Source organism: Callospermophilus lateralis, chromosome 13 (genome assembly GCF_048772815.1).
Source record: "Callospermophilus lateralis isolate mCalLat2 chromosome 13, mCalLat2.hap1, whole genome shotgun sequence".
Lineage (NCBI taxonomy): Eukaryota > Metazoa > Chordata > Mammalia > Rodentia > Sciuridae > Callospermophilus > Callospermophilus lateralis.
The window spans coordinates 2,934,877-2,949,816 of NC_135317.1; positions in this window are offsets into that span (position 1 = coordinate 2,934,877).

A 14,940-nucleotide genomic window follows, 5' to 3' on the forward strand; every position below is an offset into this window, starting at 1 on the left:
AGTCAGTAGGCCTCAAGTTGGAGAAGCCAAGCAGTATTAAAGGAAGGCCTATTTGATCACTCCTGGTTTACTGGAAGGGTGTCCACGCCACCCTGACTTTAGGCAAATGAGAGGCAGGAAGCTTATTTTGGACACTGACGTGGGCTTCTCCCCTCATGGAAACCTCCAGCCACAGGTTATGATGAGTGTCTATATGGAAGAAGATTTGGTCCATGTGGGAGTGTTTTGGTTTAATTGTGGACATTTGAATGGTGGTTGGAAGAGATGACTGGGTCCACGTGGGCTTGCACTCTGGTGTGATTCCCCTTAGAGACTGAGTTCTGGTACCGATCTCAGAGAAGTATTGCCATGAATTGTGTTGGGATTTTAGATGGCCATGCATGAGAGTTGCCCCTGGAAAGTGACATCTAGGCCCAAGTTGACTTTCCACAGATCACAGGGAATCTCAGCCAGGATATCACATGATTTTATTCTTAAAGACTTGGCAGCCATTTTTGAGAGTCAAAACACACATGGACCTCACATTGTAGACCTCAATGGGCCTGGCTTAATCTGACATTTTGGCCACTCTTTGGGAAGCCTTGCCTGTGAGAATTCTCCAGAGTTTTCATTGAAATGAGCTTACTCACCATTTAATGGTTCCTGAATAAATTGAAACCCACAGTGCCTCCAACTTCTTTCTTGAAAATTGGCTAGATAATTACTATAAAAATTTTTGAAATTCCCATGACCGGGTGGCACTGGAGAACATTTGGATGTCCTGTTGCTGATCATGAGTATGTAAGACAGTTGCCTTGATTGACTTGGTTTTATGAAAATGGTTTAGAACAGAGATGCCATTAAGTTGGATCCTGCTGAGTACTTGTCCTAGAGCAGTGGTTGGCAGGTGTGTGATAAAACATCTCTGTTGGGCCATGTGGATCTGCCATTGGCTTGCAAATGGATTGTGACTGACATTTTGCAGCCAGTAGACTCTTATATATAAAAGCATATTGTTATATGGAGAGGTTTCAGGGCAATGTTCAGAATCAGGTTGCTATGGTCAATGGGGCAAGCAATGTGGGATAGAAGCCTGGTTGGTGCATTCTCCTGCAGAACCCGACCCACCACAATTGACAGAACTCACTTCAGCACTGTGTCCCTATTGAACTCCTTGTATTTCATGAAGCAAATTCCAAACTCCCAGTGCAGCAGCAAGAAACACCATGAATAATGGAGGATGACCAAATGGATTTACAGTCCACATGGGGAGACACTTAGACACCAGTGGCCACAAGTTACATACAAATAGAAAATTCAGCACTGCTGCCTCATGTTCATTGGAAAATAAGAAACAATATCATCCATGTCTCATAGATGAAGACCCAGCTTTGATGGTCTCACTCCAAATGAAGCTAATGCTCCTGACAACAGCATATATTTCATTGCCCAACCTCAGAAGCAGTTTCTCCAGATGTCAGGTTGGCAGAACTTCATGTTTGTGGAGTGTTTACCCTGTCCCTTACTTTTGGAAACTCCTCTACCACCTCCAAATTTGGGAACTCCTGAGCATTTTCCATTCCACATATGTATTCACAGATTTTCTAACTCCTCTCCTCTAATTGTGTCTTATGTGGGGTAAAGGTAATGTCAAGGCATTGTTCTGAATGAGAGTGGGAAGTTTTTTGTGTAGCACATATTTGCATACACATTGGATACATTTTCAAATATTCCATTCAAAATACTGAATTCCTGACACTAACACATACCCTAATAGACTTTGACTTCTAATCCTAATATTATGGAGAAAAATAACCCAAACAGAATAGAAATACAAGAGGTTCACAGGAGGCATGGTGTATAGTTGGACTTGCCTTTCGTATGATAAATGGTAGGTGTTATAAATCTAGCGAATTTTAATTGAAATAGTTCTCCATGTGTTTTAAAAGTTAACAAATATGTGAATAACTGTCTCCCTTTCTCTGTAGCCTATTCATTACATGTATTTTTATATGCACATATTGAATTCTACCTGGTATCACTCCTACATTTTGTGAGGTGGCTGGCTTGGCAGATACAAATTGTGAGAAGAGATCACTCCTACTAAATGCTGTTGGAACTGAAAATTCAACATACGGGTAAGCTTCTTAGTTGAACGACATAAATCCATGTTCATTAAAATAAATATGTTTGGATCTGTGGATGATATATATTTCATGGTGAATTTCGATTGGCACACATAATGCTACTTTTTAATGTCTCTGTGTGTATGTTTATATATATATATATATATATATATATATATATATATATATATTTTCACTGTGCAGATTTTTCAAAATATGAAGTATATTTTTCTTATTTTACACTCCCTAAATTCATTCATATTCATGTATGTGGATTTATAATCAACTTTTCAAAAGATTATTCTCAGAAATATTAATCCACCTAAAATATTTATTTGTTTCCTAGTACTGAAAACTAACTTCAGGGGATCATATGATGGCTGTGAAGGGAGTGCATCACCCCCATGTACCGCATCACTGTGCGGGAGAATGACGAGTTAGAATGGCTAAAACCTATCTTGTTAGGAATTTCCAGCAAAATTGTGGTTCTCCAAAACCTAGTGTACATATTTCCATCTCACGAGGATCAGCTACGGGGGCTCAAATGCGAGTGATTTGTCCTCACAGAAGGTCATGCGGCTTATTCAGGAAATCGCTCCGTGGCTAGAGTCTGTGGCGCATGCTGGGAAACGACGAGATAGCAACGCAAATATACAGCGGTGCAGATACTGTGGGCTCCTGCCAGGTATGCAATCACTGTGCTCAGTGCTAAATTCTGGGTTTGATACAGGGAAGCATGCAGTCCAATTCATTTCTCCACACCGGTCAGACCACAGAGGAACCCAGCGGCCACCATCTTGGAGAGGTGACGTCACCATCCCTGTTTTCGACTGATCGCAGCTTATTCAGCTATAGAACAGGTAATTTTAGGATGCCATTCACCTTTGTCTTACAGACAAATTACTCAGGCTCAGTGCTAATGAACCCGCAGAAACTGCGTCTTGGAGCCTGCTTCTATTAGAACATACACAGAGCCCAGAGCGGCCGAATTCCGCCTCCCGGAACTGATCTGTCCCAGGGCTAAAGAACCCGTGGAAACTGCTTCTCGGTCCGGGTCTTGCTGAATACTGTAGAGGTAAATATCAACCGAGCCTTCATAGGCAGTGGCAACAGGATTGAGACGGGGCTTGTGAGTGCCGGTCACCCATTGCTTTAGTCACACAGCAAAGGGAACGAAATGCTGCCTTTTGCATGGGATACCAACATGGCAGAGATCTGATGTCATCAGAAAGCAGCAGAGGAGATAACTTCACTGATACCAGCGGTGACAGAAACAGTTGGTCTCCTGGTAAAGAAAGTGAGTCACAAACACCCGAGTCTCTCTCACTTTGTCATCAAGCCAGAGGGGCAGAGCAGAGCCACCGCCCACGCCCGGAACAGGCCCAGCGACACACCTGCATGGTAGTCACGTCACCCCAATTGGAATAGAGGCAGAGCAGAGAGGCCGCCCTTGCCCAAAACAGGCCCAGCTACCCGCAGGCGTGGTAGTCACATCACCCGAATTGGAGTAGTTGCAGACCAGAGCCTTCTCCCGCACCTAGTACAATCCCAGTGGCCCACTGGCATGGTAGTCAGGTCACCCCAATAGTAGTAGGGGCAGAGCAGAGCCTTCGCCCGCACCCAGAACAGGCCCAGCAACCTGCCGGCATGGTAGTCACGACCCCCCAATTGGAGTAGGGGCAGAGCAGAGCCATCACCCGCGCCCGCAAGGTAGGCACACCTGCACCCGACTGGCAGAAGAAGCCCATCGCCCTGCCGGCGCGGCAGACACTTCACCCCATTTGGAATAGGAGCAGAGCAGATCCTTTGCCCGTGCCCGCAAGGTAGACAGACCTGCGACAGACTGGTGGAACAGGCCCAGCAACACACCTGCATGGTAGTCACTTCACCCCAATTGGAGTAGGGGCAGAGCAGAGCCGCCGCCAGCACCTACAAGGTAGGCAGACCTGCGACCGATCGGCAGAACACCCCAGGGGTCCACGGGCCTGGTACACACGTCACACCAATTGGAGGAGGGGCACAGCAGAGCCGCCTCTCGCGCCTGCATGGTAGGCAGACCTGCCACCGATCAGGAAAACAAGCCCAGTGGCCCGTCAGCAAGGTAGTTAGATCACCCTAATTGGAGGAGCAGCACAGCCCTCCCGTGCCCATGCAAGGGAGACTTTCCAACTATACAAGATCAATATATATATATAGGAGGAAAATTTCAAAATCACAACAGTTTCACCAAGCAGAAAGAAAAGCGAGCAGTATGAAAAGACAAGGAAAAAAGGACCACAAGCAATGCAGGTCAACACAACTTTAAAAGAGGTAATAGCTGCATCAGATGGAATGTCAGATAAAGAACTCAGGATATACATGGTTCAGATGATCTGGAGTCTCAAGGAAGACATTAGACAGCAAAATCAGACAATGAAAGATCACTTCGACAATGAATTACATAAACAAATCCAAGAAGCAAAAGATCAGCTCTACAGGGAGATAGAGGTTGTAAAAAATAACAATCAGAAATCCTATAAATGCAGAAAGCAATAAACCAACTTAAAAACTCAATTGAGAATACTACCAGGAGAGTAGAACACTTAGAAGATAGAACATCAGACAATGAAGACAAAGCATTCCAACTTGAAAAGAACATAGACAGCTCAGCAAGACTGTTAAGAAACCATGAACAGAATATCCAAGAAATATTTGATAACATAAAAAGACCAAACTTAAGAGTCATTGGAATACAGGAAGGTATAGAGGTCCAAACCAAAGCAATGAGCAATATATTCAATGAAATAATACGAGAAAACTTCCCAGACTTGAAGAATCAGACTGACTCCCAAGTCCCAGAAGCCTACAGGACGCCGAATGTGCAAAATCATAAGAGATCCACACCTAGACACATTATAATGAAGATGCCCAACGTACACAATAAGGAGAGAATTTTAAATGTTACAAGAGAAAAAAAGCAGATTACATTTAGTGGTAAAACCAATCAGGATAACAGCTGATCTTTCAACACAGACACTGAATGCTAGAAGATCCTGGAATAACATTTTTCAAACACTGAAAGAAAATGGATTCCAACCAAGAATTGTGTATCCAGCGAAATAAAGCTTCAGGATGGAAGATAAAATTATAACCTTCCATGATAAAAAAAGTTAAAATAATTTGTAGCTAGAAATCCATCTCTTCAAAACATCATCGGCAAAATATTACAGGAAGAGGAAATGGAAAATAACAATAAAAACCAACAGTGGGAGGTAGTACAGTAAGGGGGGGAAATAATCAAAGAAGAAAACAATTCATGTTTAATAACATAAATAAACAAATAAGGCTGGAAGAACAACCATTATCTCAATAATAACCGTAAATGTTAATGGCTTAAACTCACCAATTAAGAGACACAGGCTAGTAGAATGGATCACAAAACAAGACCCAATAATATGCTGCCTACAGGAGACGCATTTGATAGGAAAAGACATACATAGACTGAAGGTGAAAGGTTGGGAAAAATTATATCACTTATATGGACTTCGGAAACAAGCAGGAGTGTCCATACTCATATCAAATAAAATAGATTTCAAGCCAAAGTTAATCAAAAGGGATAAAGAGGGACACTACATACTGCTCAAGAGAACCATACACCAACAATACATAACCATTATAAATATATATGCCCCAAACAATGGTGAAGCTATGTCCATCAAACAAACTTTTCTCAAGATCAAGAGTCTAATAGACCACCATACAATAATCATGGGAGACTTCAACACACCTCTCTCACCACTGGACAGGTCTTCCAAACAAAAGTTGAAATAAAAAACTAAAGAACTCAATAACACAATTAATAACCTAGACTTAATTGACATATATAGAATATACTCCACAACATAAAGCAGTTACATTTTTCCTCAGCAGCACATGGATTCTTCTCAAAAATAGATCATATATTATGTCGCAGGGCAATTCTTAGACAATATAAAGGAGTAGAGATAATACCATGCATCTTATCTGATCATAATGGAATGAAACTAAAAATCAATTATAAAAGAAGGAAGGAAAAATCATGCATCACTTGGAGAATGAACAATAGGTTACTGAATGATCAATGGGTTATAGAAGACATCAAGGAGGAAATTAAAAAAATCTTAGAGATAAATGAAAACACAGGCACAACATATCAGAGTCTATGGGACACATTGAAATCCATTCTAAGAGGAAAATTCATTGCTTGGATTTCATTCCTTAAAAAAGAAAAAAAGAAAAACAACAAATAAGTGATCTCATACTTCATCTCAGAATCCTAGAAAAAGATGAGGAAAACAACAACAAAATAAGTAGAAGGTAAGATTTAATTAAAATCGAAGCTGAAATTAATGAAATCGAAACAAAAGAAACAATTGAAAAAATTGAGAAAACAAAAAGTTGGTTCTTTGAAAAAATAAATAAAATCGACAGACCCTTAGCCATGCTAATGAAGAGAAGAAGAGAGAAAACTCAAATTACTAGCATATGGGATGAAAAAGGCAATATCACATGTTAAGGTCTATAAACAAGTCAGGATGGCACCTGGTATTTTGCCAGAGTAATGTTAGGGTCTGTAAACAAGTCTGGATGTCGCCTGGCCAAATGCCATAGGGAGTGGTTTGTGAAGTAACAAAAGCAAGCCATTAAGTGTGGAGATTCCTTATTGGTTGACTTCTGTATCTATTTTATGCTAATTAGATAAGCTATGTAAAATGTATAAATATCGCTCAGATGCTACAATAAACGGCTTCCACTCATGCTGTATCAATCTACACAAGTTATTAGTCACCCCCTGGCAATCACAGCAGATATTTCTGAAATACAGAAAATAATCAGAAATTAATTTGATTCGTTATACTCCAATATAATAGAAGATAGTGAAGGCATCGAAAAATTTCTTAAGTCATATGATCTGTCCAGATTGAGTCAGGAGGATATAGACAACCTAAACAGACCAATATCAATTGAGGAAATAGAAGAAACCATCCAAAGATTACCAACTAAGAAAAGACCAGGACAGTATGGGTATACAGCAGAGTTTTACAAACCCTTTAAATATGAACTAATACCAATACTTTTCAAGCTATTTCAGGAAACTGAAAAAGAGGGAGATCTTTCAAATTCATTCTACCAGGCCAATATCACCCTAATATCTACACGAGACATAAACACTTCAAAGAAAGAAAACTACAGACCAATATCTCTAATGAACCTAAATGCAAAAATCCCCAATTAAATTCTGGCGAATCAGATACAAAAACATATTAAAAAAATTGTGCACCATGATCAAGTAGGATTCATCCGTGGAATGCAAGGCTTGTTCAATATACGAAAATCAATAAATGTTATTCACCACATCAATTGACTTAAAAATAAGAACCATATGATCATCTCGATAGATGCACAAAAAGCATTCGACAAAGTACAGCATCCCTTTATCTTCAAAACTCTAGAAAAACTAGGAATAACAGGATCATACCTCAATATTGTAAAAGCAATCTATGCTAATCCTCAAGCTAGCATCATTCTGAATCTAGAAAAATTGAAGGCATTCCCTCTAAAATCTGGAACAAGAATGGGATGCCCTCTCTCACCACTTCTGTTCAATACAGTTCTCAAAACATTGGCCAGAGCAATTAAACAGACGGAAGAAATTAAAGGCATAAAAATAGGAAAAGAAAAACTTAAATTATTACTATTGTAGATGACATGATTCTATACCTAGCAGACCCAAAAGGGTCTACAAAGAAACTAATAGAGCTAATAAATGAATTCAGCAAAGTGGCAGGATATAAAATCAACTCACATAAATCAAAGGCATTCCTCTATATCAGTGACAAATCCTCTGAAATGGAAATGAGAACAACCACTCCATTCACAATATCCTAAAAAAAAAAAAAAAAAAAAGATGGGAATCAACCTAACAAAAGAGGTGAAAGTCTTATACAATGAAAACTACAGAACCTTAAAGAGAGAAATATAAGAAGATCTTAGAAGATGTAAAAATATACCCTGTTCATAGATAGGCAGAACTAACATCATCAAAATGGTGATATTACCAAAATTTCTCTAATAAGTTTAATGCAATGCCAATCAAAATCCCAAAGGCATTTCTTGTAGAAATAAAGAAAGCAATCATGAAATACATATGGAAAAATAAAAGTCCCAGAATAGCAAAAACAATGCTAGGCAGGAAGTGTGAATCAGGCGGTAGAGCGATACCAACTATCTTATATTTGATAAAGGGGCTAAAAGCATGCAATGGAGGAAGGATAGCATCTTCAACAAATGGTGTTGGGAAAACTGGAAATCCATATGTAACAAATTGAAACTGAATCCCTTTCTCTTGCCATGCACAAAAGTTAACTAAAAATGGATCAAGGAGCTTGATATCAAATCAGAGACACAGCGTCTGATAGAAGAAAAATTTGCTTATGATGTACATACTGTGGGGTCGTGCTCCAAATTCCTCAATAGGAAACCCATAGCACAAGAGTTAATAACTAGAATCAACAAATGGGACTTACTCAAACTAAAAATTTTTTTTCTCAGCAAAAGAAACAATAAGAGAGGTAAATAGGGAGCCCACAACCTGGGAAGAAATCTTTACTCCTCACACTTCAGATAGAGCCCTAATATCCAGAGTATACAAAAAACTCAAAAAATTAGACAATAAGATAACAAATAACCCAATCAACAAATGAGCTGAGGACCTCAACAGACACTTATCAGATGAGGACTTACAATCAATCAACAAGTACATGAAAAAATGCTCACCATCTCCAGCAGTCAGAGAAATGCAAATCGAAACCACCCTAAGATACCATCTAACTCCAGTAAGATTGGCAGCCATTGTGAAGTCAAACAACAACAAGTTCTGGCAAGGATGTGGAGAAACAGGTACACTTGTACATTGCTGGTGGGTCTGCAAATTGGTGCAGCCAATTTGGAAAGCAGTATGGATATTTCTTGGAAAGCTGGGAATGGAACCACCATTTGACCCAGCTATTCCCCTACTCAGTCTATTCACTAAAGACCTAAAACGAGCATGCTACAGGGACACTGCTACATCGATGTTCATAGCAGAACAATTCACACCAGCAAGACTGTGAAACCAACTTAGATGCCCTTCAATAAAAGAATGGATAAAAAACTGTGGCATTTATACACAATGGAGTATTACTCTGCATTGAAAAATGAAAAAAATCATAGAATTTGGAGGGAAATGGATGGCATTAGAGCAGATTATGCTAAGTGAAGCTACCCAATCCTTAAAAAACAAATGCCAAATGTCATCTTTGATATACGGAGAGTAACTAAGAACAGAGGAGAGACAAAGAGCATGACAAGATGATTAACATTAAACCGGGATGAGAGGTGGAAAGGAAAGGGAAAGAGAAGAAAAATTGCATGGAATTGGAAGGAGACCCTCAGGGTTATACAAAATTACATACAAGAGAAAGTGAGGGGAAAGGGAAAAATAATACAAGGGGGACAAATTAATTACAGTAGAGGGGGTAGAGAGAGAAGAGGGGAGGGGCGGGGAGGGGAGGGGGGGATAGTAGAGGATAGGAAAGGCAGCAGAATTCAATAGACACTAGTATGGCAATATGTGAATCAATGGATGTGTAACTGATGTGATTCTGTAATCTGTACACGGGGTAAAAATGGGAGTTCATAACGCACTTGAATCAAAGCGTGAAATATGATATAACAACAACTATGTAATGTTTTGAACAACCATAAATAAAAATGAAAAAAAATAAAACTAACTACGGTGAATAATGCATGCATTCCTAATATTTCTACAGTAACTGACCCAGTTTAACATCAATGCAAGCAGATTCCTATGGGACATGATGTGTACTTTGACCTTCATTCTTATTCAACACTGGTACATTACTATTTCATCAGTTTATGCACATCACAGGATATATATTTCATCCACAATTTAGCAAAGGTATAGGCATTTGTTTCACTTTCAATCAATTCCTGCTTCAGAACACATGGATTCCTCCATATTTCTTGACTGGTCTTTTCAAGAGACTTCTTTCCAAACACATTATTTTCGATTTCCATAAACACTTTTGAAACAAAACTCACAGACACTTCATGATAAACAATAACCCTAAGATTACCATTATATATGTAACTGGTTTGAGTGAATGATTGTATGTCAATATATGATTTCCTATATATTTTAAGATATCAATTCAATCCATTATTTAAAGTGAAAAAAAGTTATATTATTTATTCACACTATGGTCTATTCATGCATTATCTCTATATTCATAGACATAGGGTACACCACTTGGTACCCACAATACTAATTTATGTGTCCTCAAATATTGCTCCCAGAAATGGTGGAAGAAATACACATATCATATGATCTACATATATATTTGATCACAATAATTTTCTGGGCACAAAATGCAAAGGTCACACTTATGATTGTACCAAATCCTAAATGGAAAGTGAACATGGCTTACTAAAAACATCCATGTCCAGGTTGCCTAATGCTTTCAAATGTCATTCCTATTGGTGAGTACATATTTGTTTCTTCCTAAGATTATGTATTCAATCTCAACCCTGTTGAAAATGTCTAATCCTATCACTCACTATATAATTGCCTCATTTCGTAATGTCTCTATTGATATTTTCCTTCCTACATATTTTCCCCAGTTAATCATTGTGACTGACTCTTCACATGTGCTGACATTTACATTCACTCTATAACCGAAACCCTATTGCTACAGAACTTTTTGTCCAAATTTTATACTCACTTTTTTTTATAAACCTACCGACTATCTTCCTAATCCCACCGACTATCTCAATTTGAGTGGATGTTCTCTTCTAAAATCAAACATCCAAGGTATAAGGTCCTATGCCATTGATTATCAATTTATCTGAGACATCTGTGTAGAACGTAATTAAAAGCTAAGTATCCCAATCAAGGGCCTAATGCCCTTCTGGGCTTCAAATCTTACCAACATTTCTGTTTTCATACTTATATTTCACCTCTATAATCTTGTAAATATCGCAGGTTCCCAATACTATTAATCATCCTGCAGAATGATTCGTAATCCAAATCGAACATGTTAATAACCCTAACCATACACTCTTCCCTCAATCTAACTTTACAGAAGAGCAGGGACAGAGTTCGTCTTACAATACAGGAATGTAGGGGATCTGCCTCCTGCTGAGAACCTCAAAGGTCCATGCAGATTTGATCCCTGGAGAAGATTAGGCAGCTATGAAGGACCTGAGAGAGCAAAAGTCATCTTCCATCGCAAACAACCTTTCCAGGATGAAGGGTTTTGTCTGAGTAAGCCTCTCTCTTCTTAATGTAGAGAAGATGGACTATACCAGGCATGTGTGGAGAGCTGTTCCTGGGTGCCTATGGTTGATATACCATTCTAACTTGTGAAAGTGTCACAGGAAGTAAGGGCTGCCTCCATCTCATAGGACTATTGGAAGCAACTGTTAGGACAAAGTGGTTGCCAAGGCAGTGACCTCATTAAATTCCTGAAGGAAGTAATCTCACCTCACTTCCTTGGTGATGAAACTCTCTGAACTTGGGATCCGGGAAGCCAGGCACGCAGAGCCAGTCCCATTCCCAGTCCCAGTGGTCTCACTTGTTTGGATTTAACAAGGACAGAGTCAGTCTTTCTTGGTACCTACTGATGTGCGGATGGACAAATGTCAGGAAAGCTCTGAAGAGAGGCCTTTCCTGAGGAAGCAGGTAGTGGCTCACAGCTGGCTAGTGACAACTTCACAGATTGGGCCAATGAGACCATATCTGACACAGGACAGGCGATTTCATCAGAACATAGTATGGCCCACCAGTCAGAGGACACTCCTGATAGTCACAGACCTACTTGGGGGAAGGAGGTGCCTTTGTGTGTGTGGGTGTGTGTTTGAGGTTTTGTCTCATGTTCTGAGAATAGGTAGGAAAGGCGGTTTGTTTGTTTTGGAGTGAACTGTTTCTGGTAAGTCGTTTGACAAGGCCAGTGTCTTTTTGTCTGTGTATCCCACTGTGTCCGTGGTTTTAGACATTAGAAAAGAGAATGAATCATTGTATGTGTCCTGACTAGTAGAAAGCTTCCCAAGATTCATCTTGCCCAATTTATGAATGGACTGTGGCTTGACTTATGAGTGGGCAACTCCTACAATCTTGCTAAGTTCCTGTTTTCTTCCTGAATTCTGGCCAATTTCCAGAATAGGCTCATTGTTTTGTGTCCAAAATATGTACCACCTCCAAGCTCTGAGACTTGGCCATGTACTGGATAGCTGAAAGGAATGGGAGCATCTCAGAAAACTCAGATATGAGTGTGACCAGAAAATTCTAATGGAGAAACCCTGCTTTGGGCCTTCTGCTTACCAATTGTTCTGTTGCCCTGAATGTTCAGAACGTCTTTGCCTCAGGCCACACCTTTGTAGAGTCAAAAGAAATAGTTTTCAAATAGAAATAAAAGGGCATCACCTGTGACTCTTTGCTTAATTGCTTTGGAAAGGGATGTGTCTGAATCAGCTTTTTGGCCCTGTGTGAGGCTGTGGCTTAGATTCTTAGCACCTGATGGATCTAAAGAAAGATCCCATGTGTGCATCCAAAACCAAAATGGACAAAAGAGCATTCATTTTGGATGAAGTCTCTCGCATTCCTCTGTAAGGTTCCTGACCTTCATCAAGTGAGAATAGTGATCATTTGGCTCAAATGTGTTCCTCAAAACCCTGCAGAGGATAGCCCATAAGTGTTTGATTTTACTCATGACTCCAAATCACATAAAGACTCTAAACCCCACAGTCAGTGGGACTCAAATAGGAGAAGCAGTGCCATCTTAATGGCCGACCAATTTGATCACTCCTGGTTCACTGGAAGGATGTCCAGGCCACCCTGATTTTAGGCAAATGAGGGGCAACGGTGGTTATTTTGGACACTGTCTTGGGCCGCACCCCTCATGGAAACCTCCAGCCAGAGGTTATGATGAGTGTGTATATAGAAAAGATGAGTGACATGTGGGAGTGTTTTGCAGTTAATTGTGGATATTTGTGTGGCAGTTGGAAGACATAACTGGGTCTACCTGGGCTTGAACTTTGGTGTGATTCCCCTTAGAGACTGAGTTCAGAAACTGACCTCAGAAAAGTATTGCCATGTATTGTGTTGGGATTAAAGAGGCCATGTATGAGTCACCCTTGGAAACTGAGATCTAGCCCCAGAGTGGCTTTGCACAGAGCACTGGGAATCTCAGCCAAGGTATCACATGATTTCATTCGAAAGACTTAGCAGCCATATTTGAGAGTCAAAACACACATGGACCTCACATTGTAGACCTCAATGGGCCTGGCTTAATGTGACCTTTTTTCCACTCTTTGAGAAGCCTTGCCTGTGAGGGTTCTCCAGAGCTTTCATGGAAATAATCTTCCACACCATTTAATGGTTCCTGAATAAATAGAAACTCATAGTGCCTCCAACTTCATCCTTGAAAAATGTCTAGATAAATACCATAAAATTTTTGAAATTCCCATGACTAGGTTGCACTAGAGAACCTTTGGATGTCCTGCTGCTGATCATGGATGTACCTGACAGTGCCTTGCTTGACTGGGTTTTATGAAAATGGTGTAGAACAGAGGTCCCAGTAAGTTGCAGCCTGCTGAGAAGTGGGCCTAGAGTTGTGGTGGGCAGGAGTGTGATAAAATTTCTGTGTTGGACCAATTTGGATCTTCCATTGGCTTACAAATGGCTTGTGGCTTACATGGTGAAGCCAGGAGACCCTTATAAGTAAATGCATCCTCTTATATGGAGAGGATTCAGGGCAATGTTCAGAATCAGGTTGCTATGGACAAGGATGCAATGGGGCAAGCTTTGAGGGATAGAAGATTGGTTGGTGCATTTTCCTGTAGACCCTGACCCACCACACGTGACAGAACTCCCTCCAGCACTGTGTCCCAGTTGAACTCCTTCTATTTTATGAAGCAAATACCAAACTACCAGTGCAGCAGCAAAAACCCCACAAAAAGTGTACGAGGGCCAAATGGCTTCACAGTTCAACGGGGAGACACTTAGACCCCAGAGGCCACAGTTTACCTAAAAAGAAAAATATCAGCACTGCTGCCTCATGTTCATTGAAAAATCAGAAACAATGTCCTCCAGGTCTCATAGATGCAGACCCAGCTTTGATGTTCTCACGACAAAGGAACCCAAATCTCCTGACAACAACATATATTTCAAGTGCCCTATCTCAGAGCCAGTTTCTCAAAAAGTTTTAGGCCAGCAGAGCTCCATGTTTGTGGAGTGTTTACCCTGTCCCTTGCTTTTGTAAACTTCTCTACAACCTCCAAGGTTGTGAACTCCTGAGCATTTTCCATTCCAGATATGTGTTCACTGATTTTCTAACTCTTCTCCTCTAATTGTGTATTACTTGGGGTGAAGGTAATGTCAAGGCATTGTTCTGGATGAGAGTGGGAGGATATTTGTGCAGCATATATATGCATACAAATAGGATTCATTTTCCAATTTTCATTTTGAAATATTGAATCCCTGACACTAACCCATACCTACTAGACTCAGGCAACTCATCCTAATATGATAGAGAAAAATAACCCAAACCTATAGAAATACAAGCAGTTCATTGGAGGCATGTTGTATATTTGGATTTGCCTTTTGCATTATATAAGGTAAAAGTTATAAATCTAGTCAATTTTTAATCGAAGAAGTTCTCCATGAGTTTTTAAACTTAAAAAATACGAGAATTCTTGTTTCCCTTTCTCTTTAGCCTATTCACACTTGTATATTTATATGCACATATAGAATCCTACC